The 24,301-nt window shown below is 37.6% G+C and overlaps 2 protein-coding genes across 7 annotated transcripts in view; one reads left to right on the forward strand and one right to left on the reverse strand.

Annotated features, from left to right (window-relative positions):
* The window catches only part of USP53 (ubiquitin specific peptidase 53), a 64,710-nt gene extending 54,560 nt beyond the window's left edge, over window positions 1-10,150 (reverse strand). Inside the window, exon 1 of the mRNA XM_079919938.1 lies at window positions 9,926-10,150. The gene's annotated coding sequence lies outside the window, so the exon portion shown is untranslated. The remainder of the gene's footprint in view (window positions 1-9,925) is intronic.
* Window positions 3,754-24,301, forward strand: part of LOC307185630 (uncharacterized protein) — a 293,961-nt gene continuing 273,413 nt past the window's right edge. For 5 of the 6 annotated variants that reach the window (XR_013828125.1, XR_013828126.1, XM_079919958.1 and 2 more), the window contains exons 1-2: window positions 10,323-10,454; window positions 15,201-15,273. The gene's annotated coding sequence lies outside the window, so the exon portion shown is untranslated. Of the gene's footprint in view, window positions 9,639-10,322; window positions 10,455-15,200; window positions 15,274-24,301 lie in introns of those variants that run through there. The other variant, XM_079919960.1, reaches the window with a different exon arrangement.

The raw sequence follows: 24,301 nt of genomic DNA on the forward strand, positions 1-24,301 counted from the left end.
CCTCAGGCCAGCTAGTTTCTTGGCCTGAGGCATCCTAGTACTTGTGCTGACAGGCCAGTGGGCCTGGCCAGGTGCCAGCACTAATAAGCTAGAGAAAAGAATCCAAAATGATGCTTACCAGCACCAATGTCCATGTGGTAGAATGAGCTCCCAAAAATGGTGCCACCACTGTCTATGGCCAGGATGAGCCCCAGCTGCCTTCTGTGTCTCCAGGAACACCTCCAAGATCAGCAACTCAGACTGACCCAGGGTCCTTTTTAAATTACTGCTTACCCTGGGTCCTAGAACATGTAAGATTTTGTATGTACCCTTTAGGAATGGAGGCTCTATTTCCGACAGCCCTCTGGCTCTCTAGAAAGTAAGCACCACTGGCCTTCAAAGTCAAATGTTCTGGGGTCTCATCTTCCCAGTGCAGGACCCCCAGGCTGCGGAGCTCGATGTGGGGTATGGACCACTCACTCCTTGGGGAGAACCTCTGCAGTTGTAGTTATCCTCCCATTTGTGGGTGTCTAACCTGGGGTTATGGGTCTTTACTATACTGCATCTCCGCCCTCTTACCTGTCTCGTGTATATCTTTAGTTGTAGAAGGTATTTTCTGCTAGCCTTCTGGTTTTACTCACCAATAGTTTCTCTGTAAATATTTGTAATTTTGGTGTATTCATGGGAAGAGGTGAGCTCAGGGTCTTCTTACTCTGCAACCCTTGGCCACTCCCCCAGTATCATACAGTTTTGATTACTATAGCTTTGTGGTACAGTTTGAAATCAGGAAGTGTGATGCCTCCAGTTTTGTTTTTCTTTCTTAGGATAGCTTTGGGTCTTTTGTGGTTCCCTACAAATTTTAGAAGTGGTTTTTCTCTTTCTGTGAAAAATACCATGGGAATTTTATAGGAAATGTGCTGTATTTATAGATGGCTTTTGGTACTATAGACATTTTAACAATATTAATTCTGCCAATCCATGAACATGGGGTATCTCCATTTCTTTGTTTGGCTTAAATTTCTTTCATCAACATCTTATAGTTTTTAGTGTACAGATCTTTTACTTCCTTGGTGAAATTTATTCTTAAGTATTTTATTGTTTTTAATGCTATTATAAATGGGACTGTTTTAGTTCTTTCTTTTTCAGACAATTCATTGTTAGTGCATAGAAATGTAACAAATTTCTGTATGTTGATTTTGTATCCTGCAACTTTACTGAATTTATTTTTTAGTTCTAAAAGTTTTTTGGTGGTTTTTAGAATTTCCTATATATAATATCATGTCATCTGTAAACAGAGAAACTTTACTTTTTTTTCTCTGATGCAGATATCTTTTATTTCTTTTTCTCACCTAACTGCCCTGTCTGTAACTTCCAGTATTATGTGGAATAGGAGTGGTGAGAATGGGCACCCTCATCTTCCTGATCTTAGAGGAAAAGCTTTGGAGTTGAGTCTGATGTTAGCTGTGGGCTTAAAAATATGGCCTTTATTATGTTGAAGTATGTTCCCTCTACACCCACTTTGTTGAGAACTTTTATATTGAAAGTAAGTTGAACTTCGCTAAATGCTGTTTCTGCATCTATTGAGATACGCATATGATTTTTAACTTTCCTTCTATTAATGTGGTATATCACACTTATTGATTGTGCAAATGTTGAGCCACCCTTGCATCCCAGGGATCAATCCCACTTGATCATGGTGATGGATCCTTTTAATGTGCTACTGAATTTGCTTTGCTAATATTTTATTGAGAATTTTTGTACCTATATTCATCAGCAATATTGGTCTATTGTTTTATTCTCTTATAGTGTCCTTATTTACCTTTGGAATCAGTGTAAAGCTGGCCTTGTAAATGAGTTTGGAAGTATTCCCTCCTCTTCAATTAATTGGAAAAGTTTGAGAAGGATTGACAATTTTATCTTATGCAAGTATTTCAAACTTATGATTTAAAATTTTGAATTTGAACTTGAAAATGTGCCAGGAGTTTGAAAGGGAAATAAAAAGAAAAAGGAGAGAAAGAAAATCACTGCTGCTTTCTTATGAATCAGTGTTTTACCAGTAATAAGTTAACCCCAAAAAGCAAGATGCCAGGGCTTCTTTCCTTCGTTACCCTAGATACTAACTCCATTTTCTTCCCCCAAATTTTAAGCCCAGTATCTTAAATAATTAGGAAATCTACAGCACACTAAAGTCTTTAGTTTTGAGGTAAATTTCCTTCCCTATTTTTAAAATGGAGAGGACTAGGCTACATAGAATATATTCAAATTCTAACAAACAGTGATTTGATTAGGCTACTAGAACAGTCTAGGTAAATGGTAATAATAGCTTAAATTGAACTCATTTTATGGTTAAATTGTGTGTCCCCACACACACACACCAAGAAGAAAAAAAAGATATTTTGAAGACCTAACCTCTAGAACCTCTGGACATGACCTCATTTGGAAACAGGGTTTTTGCAGATGTAATTAGATTACGAAGAGGTCATCAGGATGAGGCCTAATCCAATAGACTAGCAAAAGTCATTAGAAGAAGAGACACACACACACACAGAGAATACCATGTGAAGATGACAGGCAGAGGTTGGAATGATACAGCTACAAGTCAAGGAAAACCAAGACTTGATAGCCACCACTGGAAGCTAGAAAGCAGCAAGGAAGGATTCTGTGCAGAGCCCTGAGAAGGAACCAATCCTGCCAACACCTTGATTTTGCACTTCCAGCCTCCAGAACTGTGAGAGAATAAATTTCTATTGTTTTAAGCCATCTCGTTTGTGGTAATTTGTGACAGGAACCCTAGGAGACTAACACGATAGCTGATAAAGCCATGAGGCTCCTTTATTTGTTCTTTTCAGTATATTGGGTTTTGATTATAAAATAGTATTTGTTTTTTATATGGATATCTAAAATACATATAAATACTGCATAAAGGAAATTAGAAATACCTACAGTCTAGGTATAGTAGGATAGAATAGTAGTAGTATAGTAGTACAGAATCACTGTTAATAAAGCAATTGAAATTATTCTTAATAGTACCCTGGCCGAGCCATCAAACTGTAAAGTGAAATTTCATTTTAATATCTTTTCACAAATAAGCAATACAGCTACTCAAGGACACACTTAAGACTTTTCACTGATATATTACAACTGTTCATCTTATTAGTAAAAGTATTTAAGGCTTTATTTTAGATAACTAGATTGCAAGCTATCTATAGGTATACAGATAAATATACCTATATATAAATATGTAGCAAGTTAAAGCAATAAAAAAATCTCATTCGTTATAGAGGTATCTCATTTTTACAAAGTTAAAGGATTACAGTAAGAAAGACAACCGAAGAATAGATGTCCTTTGATAGAGAAAACCACTGTCACTCTACAACTAGAGGAACTGGAGAAGACTATACTAGAAAATTTATAAAACAAACACAGAAAATAAAACTAAAGTAATAAGGACAATCTATACCACCACCACCAAAAACAGCAAATTTTAAGTAATTTTCAATGTTTTGTATTTTCTTTGTTCAGTTTCTTTGTGTACAATAAAGAACTGTGCTTTATTTCTTCTGGCTTTTACTAATCACAAGTTTTCACTGGTAACTAATTAGAGAAAAACAAGAGTGCATGTGTATCCACGACACAGAGTATGAACATTAAAGGCAATGGCTTATGGCAATCTTCTTTAAGACATCATGTTCAGAAGAAAAGCATGCCAAAGCAGGCATAACCTAACATTCCTTTGCCTTGATAAAGCCCCAAACTGAACTCTGGCTTTACCTATATCTTCTTCCCCATCTTAGCTGATAGTAACTTCATCATTCCAGTTGCTCAGAAGAAATATCTTGGTATCATCTTTGACCCCTCTTTCTTGCATATCTCAGTCAGAATGTGACCAATTCTCACCACCTCCACTTCTACTATTCTGGTCTTAGCCATCATCAGCTCTTCCCAGGACTGCCAGAACAGACTCCTAACTATCTCCTAGCTTCTGCCCTTACCCATTACAGTCTATCCCCAAGATTAGACCAAGAAATCCTTCTAAAATTAAATAATAATGTCATGCCTCTGCTCAAAACCTTGTAATCGGTCCTTATTAATTCAGATTAAAAACCAAAAAGTCTCTATAATGACCTGCAAAGTAAAAAACCTGCTAAAAGTAAAAAACACTTTATTCTATACTCTCACACCACTTCTGAGCCCAGATGTGTGCGTTTTTACACAACAAGCAATTCTCTAATTCTCAGTAGAAATCACAATTTAACTCCATTTGACATTACCGGAGTTAGGGTCGGATTCCACAAGGCAAGGGCTCAGTCCCTCTAGACTGCCCCCCCCCCACTTCAGACACCAGCCACAAGTTCCAAGTTGTCATCTGTACTTCTGATCAATAACCAATAAGTTAGGGGTTCCCACTGACCTCTTCCATGGATTCAATTCACTTGCTAGCACAGCTCTGGAAAATAGCTTACTTGAGTAGATTTCAAGTTTATTATAAAAGGATACAACTCAGGAACAGCCAGATGGAAGACCCGCATAGGGCAAAGTATGTGGGAAGGGGAGCTTCCATGCCCTCTCAACAAACGCCACCCTCCCAGCACCTCCACAAGTTCCCCAACCCAAAAGCTCCCTGAAGCCCTTCAGTTAGGACTTTTTATGGAGGCTTCATCACGTAGGCATGCTTGATTAAAGGGGGGGCTGAAAGTTCCAATCCTCTAATCACATGGTTGGTTTCCAGGCAATAAGTTCCCACTTTGAGGCTAACCTCCAGCCACCAGTCATCTCATTAGCACACAGAAAACATTTACCACTTTGTAGATTCCAAGAGTTTTAGGAGTTGTGTGCCAGGAAACAGCCAGATACCAAATATATATTTCTTATTACATAACACCTGTCCATCTTCTCACCTCTAACTTCATCTCTAACTACTTTCCCTTTACATTCTCCTTTTCAGCTTCATGGGCCACCATGAAAACTCCTGCTCTAAAGCCTTTACACTATCTATTCGTCTGCCTGGAATACACTTCCCCTTGATACCCACAGGGCTTCTCCTTGGCTCACTGCATGATTCCTGTGCTCAAAAATCACCTTCTATATGAGGCCTATACTTATTTAAAATTGCAACCCACTCCACATTCCCAATTCCCCTTTCCCTGCTCTATATTTTCTTTTCTCCTTGGCATTCTTTGCCAACTAATATAGTATACGATTGACTCATTGTTTTTATTATTGTTTATTATTGTTTCTCCTCCCAATCCTCTTAGAATATAAAGTGAATTCCAAGCATCTGGAACAATGCATAGTACATGGTAGGTAGTTATTAAATACTTATTGAATGAAGCTCAGGAAATAAAGTGAAACCTCAATCAACAAACCCTCTGAAATCAACAAAGATGACCTATGCACTAAGGGTACAGGACAATCTCCTATCACCTCACAGCTAGGTTAGTGTCAGTACTATACTGACAAGGAGGTAAGATTATCTCAGGCCTATACAGCAGTACCTTATAGGAGGAAAAATCTTCCAGGGTTCAAACAGCCTGCTCACCTAAACACAGGGAGGGCCATCATTAGAGGGGCAGGAGCTTATTATGCAGAAGTTTAGAAGAAGCCAAAGCACAAAGTACCTGGTAAACAAACAATGCTCTGATGGGTTCTTGACAAGGATGGAATCCATGTTTTGATACTAACCTCATGATTCTCAATTATTCTACCTCTGAAAAGCTTCCACCAACAAAGCACATTACTCAACTACTCAATCATTAAAAGCAGATGAGTTCCATCATCTGTAATCATAACCTATATAAAAAGGTTCATAGAATTATTATAAGAATCATCAACCATGTATAAAATACCTAATAAATGCCCAAAACATAGCAGGTACTCGGTAAAGGCAAGCTAATTATAATGACAGCAAAAACACAATCTTTGATATAAAATGATTTTTTAACAATATAAATACACATTTGAAGAAAAAGTAAAAGCTGTATTATGATATTTTATACCCCATTTTATTATTTCTCCATTTCCTTAAACTGACATATCAATCTTGACTAAAGCCTTAATCCAGATTAGTGGCATCAGCTAAACTGTACAATAAAGTATTAATTTCTAAATTTTAAAATCTATTAATAAGTCATTCTTAGTAGAAAAAAGCACATTCATTTATAGAACTATCCTACTTTAAGAAAACTTAAAATATGAAAAATTCTAATTTACAAAAAAATGTTTGGGAATGCTTCATTTTACAAGTGGATTCACCATAGTAGTATTTTAAACATTCATTTACAAGCTGTTTGGGCTACAGAAAGAGAAATGAGTTACAATATTAGAAGGCAATGCATCAGAAATAAAGGGAAAGCAACTCTGAAATAACAATGTAAGCAACAGAGAAAATTTAATTTAGAAAAATTGAACCTACGTACAACTTTTCAGAAAAATAATTCAAAACTTTCTTAATGACGATTTTAATTCATAAATAACACGACAATCCATCCAGCCATAAACAATAACTAGAGCACCCAAAATGCCCCTTGACATTGCTCACATCATGTCTCTGGGTCGTAAGAATGCTCCCCGCACTTGCATTACCAACCCTTGTGCTGTCCATCCAGTATTCTCCTTACACTTAAGATGCAATACACATATCATCTTCATTCCCTTAGTTTTTCCCTCTTCCCTCTATAAGTCTTTAACAATGAGATTTAAAAATACAGTGGTAACCAAAAATGAAGATAATTCACAGGTGTGGTATAGATGACTGGGAAGCTGGAAGAGAAGGGAAGCAGCACGTTGCAAAAGCAAGGGTGTAAGAAAAAGACTGTTTTATCTTTGTAAACTCAATGCAGTTGGGGGAGGATTGGGAATAGCCAAAGACAAGGCTTAGGAAAGGTAGAACTCTTATTTCTGACTACTTCAACATTGTCTTATTAATTTTCCAATCTCTAGTGCCTAGCATACAACAATAGGTCAATAAATATTTACGGAATAAATTTGCTAGCTTGGAAAAATCACAAAAAGTAAAAAAAAAACATTCCAAAGGAAAAGTATTTCTCCAAACTGCTTTTCGCATGTCAATATTTGTAAAAAATAGAAGACTAAAAGACTAATGTAATTATTTCCAAGTTAATTCAAAAATACCACAACAGCTCAGATAACTGACTTTATTCATTAAAACAGCTAAGATATTGAAATATGATTTATGTTGTATAACATTTTATTTTCTGATGAATTACAAATATATGAAGCAACTTTTCTGAAGTGACTCATCTAAAACAAAATTTCTTCAACCATATGCAATGTTTTGTGGCACTCTGGGGTATGTCATGGACACCTTTGATGGCCTAATGAAGCCTATGGACGCCTCAGAATAATGTTTGTAAAGCACAAAATAAAATTCATGGGACTAAAATTAAAAAGGAAGAAAAAAAAAGAATATATATGATTCCAAAGAAAACCGATTACATTAAAATTCAGTCCTAACCACAGACCACAGTTCTAATCATGTACCCTTAGTTTATAAAAGAACTGCTGATAGAGGATATGGATTAACTTGGAAAAGCAAAGAACAAATACTTTTGCCTAAATATTCTATATATGTAGTATTCCTATTATTTAAAGAAAATAACTAGCCAAGATTAGGATATTAAATAGTTATTTAAAGTTTAAATAACCTCTGAAAATTTTATCTGTGGTAGAACATTCCTTGTTCCTATTGTGTGCATATACTGTAATGCAAAATTTTCTAAAATCGTTACATCTGTACAAAATTAATAATACACTAATGCTACATATGTATCATCGCTAATTTGTAGCTATCTCTCCAAATATGACATAAATTAGTACACTTCCTCCTTTAATCCAAGAGCTCATGAGCAACAGTAGGCTATACTGACAATCTTTTGAGCCCAAACACATCTAGCACACCCTGTGTTCAAAATACTTCCATATGAAATATCTAAGTTACCTTACTGTAGCGTGCCTTAGGGCTTATAATTAAGAAAAACCTTATAGCTAAAGCTGTCAAATACCAAGATCTGCTAAGTATTTTAGTAACTAAACATCCTTGTAGGATAGCTCAATCTACCACTTTATAGATTTCAAACATATTTTTGGAAAATTGTAGGGTAAAAAATGTCCTTTCTAGCATGATAGGTGAGTTCCAAACAGTACCAGCAGGGAAAATAACTGTGATTTTGACTTTTGAATGTGTACACTACCTTAAAACAGAATTTTCATCTTTAAACTCTTCGTCTTGCTAAAACGAACTCCTAAACCATGATCCCAAAATTGTTGATACTACACAGTTTAAAATAAACATATGACACTAAATAATAGAAAAGATCTTGACCCACAGTACATACTAAAACCATAAGTTTTGTGATTTCTTTTTTTTAAGAAAAAGAAAACTAGGTGAAAAATGGTGCCCTTCCACCATTAAAATTGCTTTCCTTGTAAAAACTACTTTTTTGTATCTTCTAAAGAAAATAATATTAATGAATGACTACTGGTGTCAAGTTCCATGAACTATATGCAATCTACATACATTTATAAAAAGGTTTTTTTAGTTAATAGGGAAAAGGAAAGATCTGTTCTTGGTTGCTTATTTTTCACACTGTAGTAAAAAATACACTAACTACCAGTGAGTTGAGTTGAATAAATCACCATCATGATTTATCACCAGTAATCATGAACCTAAACAAATTGTCCAAAGAGCTCATTTTAAAAACGTCTAAAATGTAAAATAAAAACAAAAACCTTGTTTTTTCAGAACATAATTAACTCCTACCTACAGTGAGTTTGTCTATTTGGAATTATGACAATGGTAGATAAATCATATATTCTGATTTTGCAAAATAAGTTTCGTTTGTTTTAGTTTCTCTTTACAAGATTAAGGATTATATGCCTAGACTATCATCATGGAACTGAAAAGACATAGAAAATTAAACTAACAAGAAGTATTAACTTAGCCAAAAGTTCATTTCAATCACAATTTTGTTAGCAATTTCTCCTCCTTTTAAATATTGAGAATTAGCAACGCTTTCCCTTAAAGAACAGAAAAGTGAATCAGACCCTAATCACAAAGACCCTGCTAAATTTAAACATCCCTCAGAAATAGCCTTGAAAACTCCTTGCAAAAAAATACATATTTTTTTCCAGATGAGAAAACATTTGGCAACTCTGCTATCTAACAAATAAAGCCTTGCAGTACATTTTGCAAGCATTAATCAGGCTTCGCATTGATAAAGAAAACCTTGTAGCAGGATAACAAAACCTCAGAGCACGCTCAGATTGCAGTCTTTAGAAACGGAGGGTATTACACCTGTGCAAGTACTTCCTGTTCTCCAACGATGTTTAAAAGTAGTTTGGTAAACGTCCCATAAGTCGCCATTTAGAAGCTAAACATTAACTTTCTAAATTACTACTACCACCCAGAAACCACCAGCCCAAAGATTCTCACGAATCATCTCTTCTCCAAAGAGGGCAACATAACTACCTGGACCCCTTTCAAAAGCTGCGGCTCGGGAGAGGCAGTGCTTGAAAAGTGAGGGGCAGGCGCCAGGTAAGCGTAATATTCATAATCCCAATGCAGTAAACGACCCAGCAGGATCCCAGGTTCTGCCCCGGGCCAGCCCTCAAACACAGCAGCAACTAACAACCACGACCCAGTAAGTACAGCACCTCCTCCCTTCGCGCGCGCCTCCAGCCTGGCCAAAGGCATCTCCGCCAGATCCCGGACGCGGCGGGAAGGAGGCGGGGAAGCTGCGTGACCTCGGGCGCTAGAACCCGGGCAAAGAGCCCTGAGTCTGCCCCGAGGAGGGTGGGGTGGGAGAGGAGGTCGCGGGACTGCGAGGGGAGAGACGAGGCCTGGGACTGGAATGAGGGTCTCCGAGTCAGGCCCATGGGGGTAGCAGGTCGTTGGACCTCCATCCAGGGACTAGTTTTGGAGACTTACCTTGAGCTCTGTCCTTTTAGTGAGGGGAGAGTGCGGCTCAGGTAGAGAAATACGGGCCTTCTACCTCCCGCTGGCCCAGCTCCGCCTCAAGCTGACAACAGGCTGACACACCAACAGCTGCCACCGTAACCGGGTCTCACCGGGAACTGGAGCAGAGGAGACTGGTCTCCGCCGCCCAAAGCGCGATCCTGCGCACGGAGCATGCGCACACGTCTCAACACTGCCAGTCAGGGCAGTGACACCTGCGATCAACAGGTCCTGGGAGCCCCGCCCCAATCCCCGCCTCGCCCCCGCCCCGCCTCCTTGGAGCGGGCCCCGCCTTCATGCTCACCGAGCTGGCTCCGCCCCCGCACGCGATTTCCCGGCTTTCGGGACCTGCCGAACTGTGTTCCCGCGGGGGTTCGTTGGGGCGCGCGATCCAGTTGACTTACTCGGAGGCGCAAGATCCCGCGAGAGCAGGAGCTTGACCATTTTTCCTAAGGCGGGAGCGGAGCGCTGTGGCTTAGCTGTTGGAGAAAGGTGGCTGCAGGTTGGTCTGTGTGGTGTAGAGGGGAGGAAGGGATAGCTCCTCAGGTGGAGGTGATTATTCCGATACTCTTGGTCGTTTGTTTATTCAGTATTTTCTAAACTCAGGGACGCGAATCCACCAAGGACTGGGCTTTAAGTTAGGAGTTGTTACCTCAGAGAAAACCTGTACTGCCTGGCCTCGAAACCCTTGCGAATACTCAGTTCTCTTTAGCATCTGTTTGCAGTTAAATGACTTCCATTGGTATGAGTGTATATCCCCCAGCTGGTTGTTTCGTGACTATTAATAAATTGAAAGACTTAATAAACACGTTGACCCGGTTAATGGTTAATTGTGGTGAGAAAAATGTGTCTGCCTCCTTACTGTGCTTTCAACAGGTTTTAAGTTGCAAGCTAATGCTTGGGGAATGGGCTAAACTTTGTTTTGGAATAACTTGTTTCTTAGGAACAGTAGTAAATGAAAAACCCACTGTCTACTGATCCCTCCCAATAAGTAGTAAGGTTTTGGAACTCATTTCAAAGCTGTTGCAGGTACAACATAGAGATTATAAAAACTGATATAACTAAACTCGTAGGTAACTCTAAACGTTTATTTGAAGAAACAGAACGAAGAAACGTTTTAGGTCGGTATAAGCGAAGAGTACCTGGGACTGAATCAATGAGAATTTACTGAACATTTAATGTTCCCTTCACTGAATTGAGCACTCAAGAAAATACAGTGAAATTTCAGACATGGTTCTTGCCTTCAGGAAATTTAAAACGTTTGGAGAATGAGGGAAAAAATACTCTACATTTAAAAAATAGCACCATTAATTCTACACTTGGTTTCCTTAGTGCCACTTTCTCCTGCTTCTGCAACTACCTCTTTGATGCACTTTAAATATTTTTCTTCTTATGTGTGCCCTCTGTGTTTCCAAACTATCCATTTTCTTTTGTTGTTAGTCCTCGTCTCCTTGAGCAATCTCTTCCCCATGATGGACTTACCTACTAAGTATCTTGGGCACCATGGACTCCCAAATGTATATCTTCAGGTTAGACACTTTTAAGCAACAGCATCTTCGTTTGGATTTCATATAGGTACTTAACTATGTCCCAAATTGACGTGGGCATCTTTACCATTCCCTATTCTTACTGCCGTATCTCTTCCCAACCATCTGGAACCTAGCCTGCTTTCATTCCCTATTTCAGATAATAGCACCCAGTTGCCCAAGTCAAGAATGCATGGGTACCCCGCTATTACATTTCCTTCATTTCCTCTATCCTAATATCAAATTCTGTTGACTCATCTCCTTAAGGATCTCTCAAATCCACCTCTCTTTTTAATCTCCATTCTCACTGCCTTAATCCATCAAGTAATCATCTCTCCTAACTCATCTCCCTTGACTATTGCAATAGCATCTAGTTATTTCCCACTCCAGTCCAACCTCCAGCCTATTAATAGTTTTTCTAACATGAAAATATAATCGTGATATTCCTCACCAAGATTTTTTCAGGGGCCCCCATCCTCTTCATGATCTGCCCCACACTGTTAATCTCATCTGCCATTCTTGCCCATTTACTCCACACTAGCTATACTGAACTCCTTGCACTTCTTTGATTCTACTAGGTTCTCTCAAGATCCTGTAGGTCTCAGTTGAGTACTTATTTCTTCCCTGGAACCTTTCATAACTTCCTGAGACAGACTTGCCCTTCTTTCACCATTTCTGGACTTATTTATATTATAACAATTATGTTGTACTATATTTCTTTGCAAATGTAACTGACAGAGCACTCTTGAAAAATAATTTGGACTGTGGATAATGAAGATTCATACTATCTCCCTTCCTCATTTCGAGATTATAGAAGAATGCCCTTCAGTTCACCTTGCTCAAGAATTTGACTAAAGGCTTCCCTGGTGGCACAGTGGTTAAAAATCCACCTGCCAATGCAGGGGACACGGGTTCGATCCCTGGTCCGGGAAGATCCCACATGCCGCAGAGCAACTAAGCCCGTGAGCCACAACTACTGAGCCTGTGCTCTAGAGCCAACGAACCACAACTACTGAGCCCACGTGCTGCAGCTACTGAAGCCTGCGCACCTAGAGCCTGTGCTCTGCAGCAAGAGAAGCCGCCACAGTGGGAAGCCTGTGCACCGCAACAAAGAGTAGCCCCCGCTCCCCACAACTAGAGAAAGCCCATGCACAGCAATGAAGACCCAACGCAGCCAAAAATTAATGAATTAATTTAAAAAAATTTTGACTAAACCCTGACTGTACACTTTTTTAATCGTGTAATTTCAAACTTTCTACCAGTTCTTGGCATATTTAAGTACTGAGTTTTAAATGATAGACTTATAATAGGTCACAAGTTAAGCATCAAGAGGGCAGCCTGAAGCAAACATAGAAAAAAGGAAAACTGACAGTGCACCGCATTTTAGGGCAGGAGTTGCTCCTGGAAAATTTTGTAGTTAGAAATGTCACAACATAGGTTTTAAATGTATTGCCTCTAAGAATTACTGTTTGTCCTTGGGGGATATGTGTGTATGTTTGATTCAATAGTTATTTATTGGGTGGAACCAAATTAATAAAAATGTCTGCACCTCACACTGGCTTGAGATCATGAAAGGGAGTAGAGTTGGAATGCCAAAGATATCTTACACTGTTTGAATGAGGCCTACCCAAAGATTACATCATCAGCACCACCATACTTAAACGCCTCTTAACTATTATTCTGGAGTGATTATAACTCAGACTTTGGGAGATGTACCATCTTGAGGATATATTCACCCTGTCACTGATAAGTGGTAAGAGTAGCAATATTCTTTCCTGAGGAGCTGTGATCCAGTAGTTCCAGGAGGTAATCAACATCTAAAGGCGTGGCAAAGCATGAATCAGCTGGGTGAGGTAAAGTGAAATACAGTATAGAGAAATAGCTGAATGGCTCCCTCAGGATTGGATATGAGGCAGACTCCTTTTTTCCTAAATGCATCAAGGAAATATTGACAAGTGTTATTTTCTTAGTAAGCTTCTAGAGAGCAGGGACCATATTTTTTCATTGTTGTATTTCCAGGCAATGAGCCTTAACTAATGTGTTCAGCGGATAGAGTGAAAAACTGGAAGTTTTGTTGATTTTTTAGAAAATAGAGACATCTATGTGGATGAAAATTGTTGGGGAAAGCTTCTGTGGGAAATCAGATATGAGCTTCAGCTTGGAAGGTTCATAGGTAGGCATATTTGAAGGCACTGAGGAGGAAACATGTCTACTTCAAGAGCAAAGTTTTAGAAACAGGAATGAACAAGGCCAATGCAGGGCTATAATAGGAAGCCTTTATAAGTTCTTGAACAGGTTGTTTAGTTTGGAATTATATACAGAAGATTTGTAGAGGAAATTGTAGTTAGGCAAGAAGATGAGCTAAGCCAGTGCAATTCCAGAGAAATCTTCAGTCTGTGACTTGATGATGAGGCCAACCAGAAAAATCTAGTTACAGTCAACCACTTCCTCCTTGACTCACCTCCCAGTTTTTGTAACACCATCCTCTTTCATGGCTTTCCTCCAACCTCTTTGGTTGCTCCTTTTCATACTGTTTTTCTCTTATACTTTGCAGTCTACTTTTATCTTCTAGATTTTTTTTTTTTTTTTTTTTGTGGGGTGCGCAGGCCTCTCACTGTTGTGGCCTCTCCCGTTGCGCAGCACAGGCTCTGGACGCACAGGCTCAGCGGCCATGGCTCACGGGCGCAGCTGCTCCGTGGCATGTGGGATCTTTCCAGACCGGGGCACGAACCCATGTCCCCTGCATCGGCAGGCAGACTCTCAACCACTGCGCCACCAGGGAAGCCCTTACTTTTATCTTCTAAATGAAGATAAATAATGTTCCACAGTGCCTGGTCCTGAGATCTCATTTATCCTCATGGTTTTAAATCTGTTTCCCACACAGGAGCCAAAGTAGCCTATTGTAAATGTCAACATGTTACTCCCCAACTTAAAATTGTTCAATGGCTTACTATTTACATAAAATAAAATCCAAATTCTTGCCAAGGCCTGCAGACCCCTGAATGGACTAATGATCTATCCTTACTTCCCTAACAGCATCTCATGCTACTCAAGGATTTCACATTCTTTATTCCCTTTGCCTAGAACAGTGGTTCTCAACTGGGGATGATTTTTTTCTCCCAGGGGACATTTGGCAAAGGCCAGTACATTTCTGGTGGTCACAGTTAGGGTGGGGAAGGGGTGCCACTACTGGTATCCAGTGGGTTGAGGCCAGTGATGCTGCTAAACATCCCACAATGGACAAGACAGTCCCCCACAATAAAGAATTGTATGGTCCAAAATGTCAATAGTGCCAAGGTTGAGAAACGCTGACCTACAGCACCTTCCCCTGAGTCTCCAAGTGGCTGACTCCTTTTCATCCTCTATACTTTAGTTTTAGCTTCATCTTCTTGGAAAAGTCATCCTTGACCTAGAACTCTGCTTACCTCTATCACAGTGTTCTGTTTATTCATCTCATACCATTTTTCACAACATGTGATTATTTAGCTTATTTATTTGCTTGTTTATTGTCTTCCTCACTATCTAGGAAGAAGATCCCATGAAACACCTCTCTCTTGATCATCATTCTTTCTGTAAAGTCTAATACAGTGGCACAGAGTAGGCATCAGTAAAGAGTTGTTCGACACCTGAATCTGTATCTACAATAAGTCACTGAATGGAAACTTAACAATAAGGCTTTCTTTTCTTCTTTTTCTTTTTTTCTGTAAAATTAAAATATACAGTTACCAAGAGTGAAGACACCTGGAAAGAAGTTGTCGTCACTAAGAGTGTCTTCTGGAAGGCTGCTGGTCTGCGGTCAGTATTCAGATGTGTTCCACGAATACCCTTCCTTCTTAAGTAGCTTCTCACAATCAGAACCAGAAGTAGAGTCATATTATGGCCAAATTAACTCATGTCTGTGAGATCATAAAAATCTGGAAGGAAAAAAAAGAAATAAGGGAGAATAGAACCAAAAATGAGGTAAAATTATAATATTTTTGATCAAGTAATCTCTCAGATTAGAAGACTTAATTTTTTAATATATGCACATCTAAAAAAAGCCATTTCAAAGATGTATTTAGAAGAGCCTGGTTATTATACATTTCAGTTATTTCAATTAAGAAAATATGTATTGTGGACATACATTGCTTTGTCTTTTCCTGCTTTTAGTAATCCACACCACTAAACCACAGGATGGGCACAACTCCTTGTGGGGCATTTCACCATTTTCTGGCTCTGGTGATTGGTATATGGGTGATTCATGCTAATCAGCATTCTTTCCCAGGAGTTTTCAAATTAGAGCTTACAGGAAAGATCCCTTTTTTCTCTGATTGCAAAGCTATAAAACTGTGAGCTCAGAGGTTCTTGTGGCAGTGTGCCTTGTCATTTATAGTATCTGGTCTGAAAGAATAAGGCAGAGATGGGGAGAGTGGGGAGAGAGAGAGTCCCTTAAGTTTCTCTATCCTCTTATAAAATAGGTAATTCAGGAATTGAGTGTTCTCTGGACTCCTCAAAGTTCTGCAGCATGACATGTTGTTAAACATCAGAAGATCAAATTCAATATCCGTGGCATCTCAGCCAGCTCTTCATTAGGCAAAACTTACATCTCAACCTTTCTAAGCCTCTTATATACTAGAGTCAACATTAGCTAGTTAACCAGTTAGTAGTTTAGCAAATAACCTCCTTAATTTTTGCTGACTTATTGTCAGCTTAGGCAATTTCATTACCTTTGTTTGTTATTTCACTTTGAAACGTCCTAATTTTCTTATCTGTAAAATTGGGATGAGAAATAATGCTTATATATGATGTCTTTTGATGATGCCCCAGATATAAGCAATTGTAAAGTCTTATACTGTGTTATTATGGCCATTAGTGTTGTTATTATGATTACCAATACTGCTGTCATCAATGATAACATGATGCTATAAGAACCTATGTATTGTTTTTCTTGCCGTAATATCTATTTTATTACATGTATTTTATTACAATCTCAAAGATGCAGGAGGCTTTAGATTCCACCTGTCCAGCCTCCCACTCACTAAAGGATCATCCCTGCTGGTGGTTGTCCAACGTCTGTTCAAATATAGTGACAGTGATAGAAAACCTGATGCTTTGTGGGGCATCCTGTTCCTTTTTAAGACCTCTTTAACTATTAAGAAATTTTCATCACAGTGAGTTGAACTTCACCTTCTAGTAATTTTTACACACTGGTCTTATTTTCTGTCCTTTATAGCAACAGAAATCTATATTCTCTTTTCCATAAGATGCTATTGAACTTTGAAAACATCTTTTGTGTTTTCAAGCTAAAAGTACTCAGTTCTCTCAACAATTTTTTGAAGCCCTAGTAAATATTAAACTAATCCACTCATTCATTCATTCATTCATTACACTTCACCTTATCCTACAAAGATTTAAAGTAAATTCTAAAAAATAAAATAAAATGAATTCTAGTATATAACATAAAACAATGGTCAAATGTTAATAAGAAAAAGAATCAGAGCTATGGGAAATTAAAATACAAGTAGAATGTAAAGAATGAGAACTAAAGAACATAAATATGCATGAGCCCATGGTTTAAATTTATTTGACTTTGATCTAAAAATCAAAAGTGAAAAAGAGGGCTTTCCTGGTGGCGCAGTGGTTGAGAGTCCGCCTGCCGATGCAGGGGACACGGGTTTGTGCCCCGGTCCGAGAGGATCCCACATGCCACGGAGCGGCGGGGCCCGGGATCCATGGCCACTGAGCCTGCGCGTCCGGAGCCTGTGCTCCGCGACGGGAGAGGCCACAACATTGAGAGGCCCGCGTACCACAAAAAAAAAAAAAAGTGAAAAAGATATTTAAGGTATCAGTTACAGGAAGACATTTTTCTGTCATCATCTAAGATGCTTTTTCCTCTATGTGGGCCTTCATCTAAGGAGGCTCTTACCTATGTTCACTGACAGTGGACTCATCAACATGCCCCTGGAAAATGCAGTAACAGTCTTCATAATCCATGAAACTGAATTCAGGATTCACTTTTGTTGTCAACTTCTGAAAAAATGTGGTGCCCAAAAATAAAAACAGGTTTTTGCAATTAGCTTGATTATGGTTTGGGGAAATTATTTCCTTTTTTGGTTCAGACACTGTTTTTATCAGGACAGTTTAAGTAAGATTGTTTTAACCTATTTTGTAGCTATGTCACTTTGTTAGCCAATATAAGTTTATGTTCAAAATACTAAATTTTTTGTTCCATTATTTTGTTTTTATGAATTGGCATTAAGCTGAGTTTCACAAATTTTAATGCCATTAGTTTTTTTGGACACAAATGCTTATATTGCCTCAGAACACAAGCATCTTCATCATCTGTTTCGTTCATTTCTTTAAAACATCCTATTAGGTTTTGAAGTTTTAGCCCATATTTCTTAAAATTCACTATTCTTCCTCAGTTTTTATATTGCCAGAATTAATTATATCTTCTTTGTCTGCAGCTAAATCATTGAGGAAAATGTTGATGAAGGCTGGATTCCTGACATTCAGCTCCAGCTGTAGCCCACGTTAACCCTCATGGCAGCATTAAAATTGTTTAGAAAGCCAAGTAGAGACCGTGTTTAAGGGCAACACGGTATCATAAAAGAGCATGGCCTTTAGACTTGGACAGACCTATGTTCAAATCCTGACTTTACCATTTATTGTTTGTGTGACCTTGAGCAGTTATTAACTACTCTAAAACCCAGTTTCCTCATCTGTACATAGCAAGGTGTCCTAGCTAATCCCTAACTGGGTTGCTGTTGACAGGATTAGTAGCATTGCCACCCCTGTGAGCATTTATTTGCATGTTTTTTTTTCTAGTAACATTTTGTAATCTGAGAGAAAGAATGAAAGAAACAGATAGTGGAATTGCTTACGTTCAGAAGCAGCATAATATGATAGAAAGAATGGATGGAGAGTTATGGAACTCTTTTGCTCTCAAGGAGCTGAGCCTGTGGGAGGTCAGCTCACCTCTTTTAACCTCTTAATCCATAAAAGAAGGGATTGAGCCACGTGGTTCTACACGCTGAAGATGTGAAATGGGGCCTTTTCCCAGTTGTTATTTAATTCCAAAATACACCACGAACTAAGTGTTTTATGCAAATTACATTATTTAACTTTCCTAACAACCATAAAATATTAATATTTGGATATTATTAATATCCTTATGTTAGAGACAGTGAAAGTGGGGTACCTAGTACAGTGTCTGGCATATAGGAGGTACTCAATAAGCAAACTGAATGACTAAGTAAAGGAACTTATCAGTTAAGTATGACGTCTGGTTACAGCCATGGAAATACAGTAGAGTAAGTAGGAATGAGGAAGGCAATATGTGCCATACTAACAGATCCATAATTAAAGGCCGAAAACATCTAGGTTTTGATTGAAAGCCTAGGATTCACTAGGATTTTTGTGCATTAGTATAATTTATCTTTAATTTTTTTCAAAAACAAGTTTTATAACGTTTTATTTATACAATTCTTTAGGATCTTTGAGATAAAGAGGATCTGAGAGATTAGTTTGCTAAAATCCCTCACTGTACAGATGATAACACTTAAGCTCAAGGAGGTAAAGTTACCTAGGCTCATGCTAGACACTGATAGAAGCAGGGCTAAAATTCAATTCCTAGTCACAGAATTTTCCTGGTGTGAAATATTTTCCCTGAAATATTCTGAAAGTTTCATAGGAGATAGTACTCTTTTGTTTCTTAAAGTGCAATCAGATTTCTTCTATATTCAAATACTGGTGATAAACATACTTGACACCTTTGTGCCCTTCTGAAAGACACGGGAAGGGGAACATAAGGAAGAAGTCAAGAGCACGTCACAGGAAAAGATGTTCTTTTTCTCAATTGTGATATCTGTGGTAGTACTCTGACTTTATGAACAACACTATGGCGTTTGGAAATTTACCAAACTTACTCTGTGACGTGTGTGTGCGTGCACACACACACACAACTATATATCTTAGACTGCCTTGTTTTTGAGGTAGTTCTTCAAGAAATACAATAGTAAAATAACACCATATCTTTTGCTCATAGCGTATTGGCTAAAGCCATGAACCCAAAGGAAGTTGCCCTGGAGAGCAATTTTCTTTGTAAAGATGACAAAAATATTCAGGGCACCATTGTTTTCAAGTTGAACTTCCTTGTTGAAATTCACTTCACAGTCAAAGGAAAAAAAGGTTTACTTTTTAATACAGTAATAAAATTGTTGGAAAATATTCAGTGATAGAAATAATTCAAAGAAGTATAGGTAAAGGCAGAAATTTTAGAGTATTTAATTTCTTTATTTCTTAACTGTTAGTACTCTTGAGTTTTTTAGTCTCTTATCTGTAAAACAAGCCCTCAAACTGAAATTGTGCTGGAGGAAAAAACAAACCAACTCTTGGCAAGTAATATCCCTGGAATGTGTGTTAATGCCATTTTGTACATTTTTAAGTCAAGGTTTTCTGATTAAATTGTTTTCTACAAGTTTTGTTCTGCTACTGTTTCAAATTCTTTTAATTCTGAATAACTCTTTATCAAATTAGTTATAATAGTTTTGATGTGATGGAGAAAAGCCATTCCACTTGCTATTAACAGTGCTGACATTTAAATTTTAAACAGCATTTAGTAGTAGGTACAACAGTAACTTTCAAACATTTTAGACTGCAACCTAGAATATGCAATATATTTTACATTGTGATCCAGTTTGCATGAACATATATATAAAGCAAAATCAGTAGTTTCCTGAAATAATACTATTTCTATGAGTGATATGCTCTGATGTTTTCTTTTCCTTTATTCTGTTTCATTTGAAAAGCTGCTGATCATAACCATCTAAGTTAATTTTTACACCACCTAACTGAACACAACTATAGGTTGAAAGACATGGACCAAGAGGTTTCTGGTGGAAGGAGCAATGTTTACTCTTTTTTTTTTTAATACAGTATGGAAATTTACCCCCTTCCAGTTAGGAAAGAATATTCATTTTGGTTTGATATTGTCACATTAAAATTTTTTACTGATTAAAGTAAAACTTCTTGATATTGTAAAAAAAAAAAACCTTTACTCTCTGGTTCCACATTTTATTAACATTACCCCAATTCAGAGTTTTATTTCTCTGTGGCTAATAAATAAGGTATACAAATTATATAAGGCTATATTTATATAGATATAGATAAATATTAAATCATGTACAGTATGTTGTGTCACCAGAAGGTGTGTGGTTTGTGCCCATCATCTGGATGATTGTGTTCTCCACTGAGATAGGAGAGAGAATAAGTTAGTGGGAAGAATGTTAGATCAGAAGCAGGACTCTTGGGTTCTAATTTTAGACGTGCAACGTGAGACTGAGCCAGTTCCTTAACTTTTCTGATCTAAGTTTCTATTCTGTAAATGAGGGAATTGATCTAGAGTATTTCAAGATAGAGTCTAATTCTAAAGTGCTGTGATTCTAAGTAAATGGTTGTTTATTTAAACCAAAGAGAGTATTTCGTTCCACTATTAACATAGTGGGTTATATTTGGTAAAATACAACTTTTTTGCTTATTCCTATTATATCTTAAATATTAATATCCTTTTGGTATGCTAACAAGAGGACACTTAAGTAAACATCAGGGTATGGATTTGTACATAGGCTAGTACATAGTAATGCATAGTCTAATATATTATGATAATTATGATCATTAACCCTAATTAATACATTATACATATATGCATCTAAAAACATGATAATTTTTCTGCACTGCTATGTGTCTTAGTCTGTTCAGGCTACTATAACAGAATACCATAGACTGGGTGGCTTATAGACAACAGAAATTTATTTCCCATATTTCTATAAGCTGGGAAGTCCAAGAGCAAGGCACTGACAGATTGGTGTCTGGTGAGAGCCTGCTTCCTGATTCATATTTGGCTATGTTCTCTCTGTGTACTCACATGGGGGAAGGGGCAAGGGAGCTTTGTGGAGTCTCTTTTACTAATCCTATTCATGAGGACTACGCCCTTATCACTTAATCACCTCCTAAAGGCCCCACCTCCTAATACTATCACATGGAGGTTAGGATTTCACCATATTGATTTTAGGGGGGCCATGCACATTGTCTATAGTATTATGATAAGTTTAATGTGTTTTTAATAGATTTTGATGAGTTTGTGAGGAAACTTATTGTAATTAACCATAAATTATATCTACATCTCTTTCTATGCATCATAAGTAAAGAATGTTTTTTGAATAAATGTGGTCCATGTTTGACTTTATGTACCAAGATAGCAACTGAGCCTAGAGTGCTGTATGGCTCAGAAGACAGCCTTGCACAAGAGGCCTGGAACCTGAGGCAAATCAGTTGTGTTACAGAAACTTTATTAGCTCCAATTTTTCACATAGGTAGAAGTAAGGTAAAATAAATATTAGGAACTGAGTTTAAAATTAAGCTTAGAAAGTATTCCTGCTTTTTCAAGATAAGTTGGTAAAGAAAAAGTTATTTCAGGTTGATTGTATTTAAGTGAATTTTCCATTATGTTAGCATCAGCTCACAGAGGAATCACCTCCTTTCCATGCTTATGACTACCAGATGCCTAATTTCTTTAAGCAACATGGAAACCCACCAGAGAAGGGGACTTGGGGGTGATTGTTTTTATTCATTGTACTCTAGAGATAACTGTGCCAAAACATTAGGATTCTGGGGCAACATACTTCCTGATTTGAAATATTCCAAACAGTTATTTAAATGAAAAGCCATTTTAGTTTAAAAAAAAAAAAAAGAAGGATTATGTAGCCATCTGTCCATAGGAACTCCTTTCTGATTGTATAATGTATTTTCTAAAAAGGTAGTATATACTGATCAAGGAAAGTATCCACTATATCGATTTTTTAAAATTCTCAAGTGACCTACAAAATATGTGAATGCTCACAAGAAATAGTACTATTTTAGCAAGATCCTAAAAAGTCTCCCTTAATTGCAGTTTTGAGTCTGGAGAATAGAGCTGGCACAAGCTTATCCTAAAAAGTAGTCAGGCCACATTAGTGTTTCTGATTATGTATGTATTTAATATACTCATTGCGCCAACTTATATTAGCTCCAAATCAGGGTCAAATATATTTATCCCAAAGCAGTTCCAGTGTAACCTCTAATCTAACTTCATTCTAAATGCCTTTGCTTTCTTACTGTGTGATAATTTTTTATTTTGTTAATCATAATAGCTAACATGTATCAAGCATTTACAATGTATTCAGTAATATAATGTATAATATATAATTTTTAAGATAGATACTAGTATTATCCCCATAATTAAGATACATTTAATGAACTTTTATTGTTCTTTACTATATACCAGGCACAGAGGATACAGTAGTTAATAAAAAAGCAAAGTCTCTACCCTCAGAGAACATTCATTCGAGTGGGAGAGATAAATAATAAAGGAATAGCTACATACATTATGTGTGGCGGCTACATCTTGTGGATCTTAACGTAGTTGTCTGAGGGCCCCAGTTCTACTCCCTCTGACCTCCATCACTGCATTCTTGCTGAGCCTGCCTTCCACAGTCTGCTCCCAGCCACTGAGGGACCATGACAGTGACCCTAAGGCAGACTCGTTTCTGGGAAACACCGGACCTCTCCTACAGGTGACTTGGGCTCACAGATCCTCCAACAGCCTTGCTGAATCTTCCCTAGACTGCTGGGCAGTCTAGAACATATCCATGCAGTTCCATCTGAGGTCCCTTGGGTCTCTCCCAGCCTTTCTTTGACTCTCTCCCTGCCTTTCTTTGACTCTCTCCCCATTTTCTCTCATGTGGGCAATTTTCCTAATAAAATTTTTGCAGGTTTAACCCCATCTTGGCATCTACTCCTCAGAGGACCCAGACTAACACATCTTGGCATCTACTCCTCAGAGGACCCAGACTAACACATTATGTTAGGGAGTAATAAGGGCTATAAAGGAAAAATAAAAGCACAATAAGGGGTTATAAGTGTGCTCTCTTAAGGGTGGTCAGGGAAGGTCTTAGGCAGAAGTGGCCTTTGAAACACATAAATAGTTGGAGAAAACTTCCAGAGTGAAGTAAATTGCTTGAGATTATGTTACTAATTTGTGGTAGATTAGCAGATAGCTGGCACATTTAAATACAACCGCTTTAATATGCAATTTATAAGTGCGTGTTGATAAAGAAAATGTAATGAGAGTTATCTATTTTGGGTGACAATTCACATTAGACAATTGATATACATATAACAAAACTTCTTCAAAGGGGGTAAGGAAAATGCTCTAGAAACCATAGAATATCACAGTTATTTCCTTTCGGCCTGCTTCATTCTGGCCTTCCTTTTTTCCCCCTGTTCTTTTAGATTTATTTTGCTAGTGCTGCAGCTTCTATACCAATTCTTCAATTAGTAATTGAATTTACCTTTTGTCCTTCTGACTCTTTCCAATTCTGTTTCCTGAGCTGTCTCCATCTCCTACACTGCCTAAGTTGTCATTGAAATGTGCTTCAAAATATTACACAATCCAGAATAATAAGCACATTGTTTTTGAAACTGAATTGTAACCTCTTAGAAATAATTTTCCCCCCTCTTTGCCCATACGTACCAAATCTTCCTATTGAAATCACATTATATTGAGAAGTCAGAGAAAGTTTATATCCTGAGTTGAAATCTAGTTCTTTTATTTAAGGAATTCAAATAGGGACGTACCCTTTTATTTATCTAATAATACTTCAATGTGTAAGCCATTGAAATTCTTACACAATTTTACTTTTTTCTTAGTTCTGAAAAGTTTAACTTTTTTAAGCATTATAATTTTCTAAAAATCCTTTGATATATTTGTGAAGTGCTTTGATCAGTTAGTTTGGAATAGATTCCC

Source organism: Stenella coeruleoalba (assembly GCF_951394435.1).
Source record: "Stenella coeruleoalba genome assembly, chromosome: 4".
Taxonomy (NCBI): Eukaryota; Metazoa; Chordata; class Mammalia; order Artiodactyla; family Delphinidae; genus Stenella; species Stenella coeruleoalba.